The 1,663-nt window shown below is 44.7% G+C and overlaps 1 protein-coding gene across 2 annotated transcripts in view; it reads right to left on the reverse strand.

The window, feature by feature from the left end:
* Positions 1-1,064, reverse strand: part of LOC121872369 — a 28,111-nt gene extending 27,047 nt beyond the window's left edge. Inside the window, exon 1 of one of the 2 annotated variants that reach the window (XM_042375108.1) lies at positions 987-1,064. The gene's annotated coding sequence lies outside the window, so the exon portion shown is untranslated. The remainder of the gene's footprint in view (positions 1-986) is intronic. The other variant, XM_042375106.1, reaches the window with a different exon arrangement.
* Between the last annotated feature and the right edge of the window lie 599 nt (positions 1,065-1,663).

The raw sequence follows: 1,663 nt of genomic DNA on the forward strand, positions 1-1,663 counted from the left end.
CAAGAAAAAAAGTTTATCGTAAGTAAATTAATAAAGTGTGTGTGTGGGTTTCATAAGTATGACTTCACTCGTTATAAGTAAGAAGGAGATCCTGGTTGGCAACACTGAGTGAGACAATTGTTTGTTGGTATCGAGTTTACTTATAAAGTGTTCTACTACTTTGTGAAAATTATATACTTTCAGGAATAAAAAAGTTTGGGATGTATGTTAGACTTTACTTATATAGTGTAATTATAAAACAGGTGTTGTTACACTTTATCAACTTTTTAATACTTTACGAAAATTCTTTACTTTCTGTAGTTAAGTTTATATACATTAAGCATTATACATAAAAAAAGTTCCATTACTTTTCACAAACTTTCCAAAAATTATCCCCCACAAAATACATTTCCAGCCATTTTTTTTGTGAAGATTGATTTTTTTTCCTCAGTGACAAAAATAATCACGTTCATTATCATTCATATTATTTTCTTACTTAAAAACACTAAATAATTTCCACTTTTATGACACAGAAATAAATTGTTATTGTTTGCTTAAAGGTTTGACGGTTGTTTAGTCTTCAATGTAAACAACATGAACTGGCGTGACTGCGTTGAAACTTGTCTACAGTCCTGGGTACACGGACGTAAACACTGGTTTGTTTATGTGTATTGTTTAGGATGGGTTTGAGGCGTTTTTGTTTATTGTTCACTTTCGTTGGTACACTTGTAAACAATTTTATCACCCATGAATGTTTATAAATCACATTTTTTTTTCTATACGTATACTGGTATAAACACAATGTTGTCTGTTTGCAAAGTTGACTACGGGAAGTAAACACGGTATTGGTGGTGATATTGGTACACGGATCTTGTTTATAATTACGGTTTTCAGTGCGGATTGTGAGACAGACAGACACAGTAGTAGGGACGGGTGAGAGAGACAGACAGACAGACACACACGGTAGTAGGGACGGGTGAGAGAGACAGACAGACAGACAGACAGACACACGGTAGTAGGGACGAGTGAACGGCGCGGGTGTGGAGCGAGAACTGTGGACCTCCCGAGTGTCTGCTGGTTCACACTGTACTGATGGTGACCTACACACACAGCACCGCCACCCACGACCATCCACCTTGCCTCGCCGCCCATCACCACCCAGTCACCCAACACTGTAACCTATCTCTGTCACCATCACCACCCACCATCACCATACACCATCACCACCCACCATCACCACCCTTGCCTTGCTTCACCTCCTATCACAACCACAATTCAGGCCTCACCACCCAACCAGCCCTCACCACCCACCCAGACCCCCGCCACCCACCCAGACCCCCCGCCGCCCACCCAGACCCCCGCCGCCCACCCAGACCCCCACCGCCCACCACAGCACATGACCTAACCCTCACCTGCTGTAACTTACCTGTGAACAGTGAGAACCTTGGTAGGGCGTGGCACAGATGACCTTGAGGGAGTAGTTGAGGGTGGTGTGGGCGTTGGTGTGGGCGTGGTGTGACCAGGCCCGCCCACCCTCCACCCGGTGATGGCCCACGTGACGCGCGATCAGCTGACCCACACGATCTGTAATATGACCCCGACGTGTACTGGACCTGTTCTGCACACACACACACACACACACACACACAACCGCATCCAGCCCATACGTGCACGAACTGATCGC

Source organism: Homarus americanus, unplaced genomic scaffold (assembly GCF_018991925.1).
Source record: "Homarus americanus isolate GMGI-L3 unplaced genomic scaffold, GMGI_Hamer_2.0 scaffold24050, whole genome shotgun sequence".
Lineage (NCBI taxonomy): Eukaryota > Metazoa > Arthropoda > Malacostraca > Decapoda > Nephropidae > Homarus > Homarus americanus.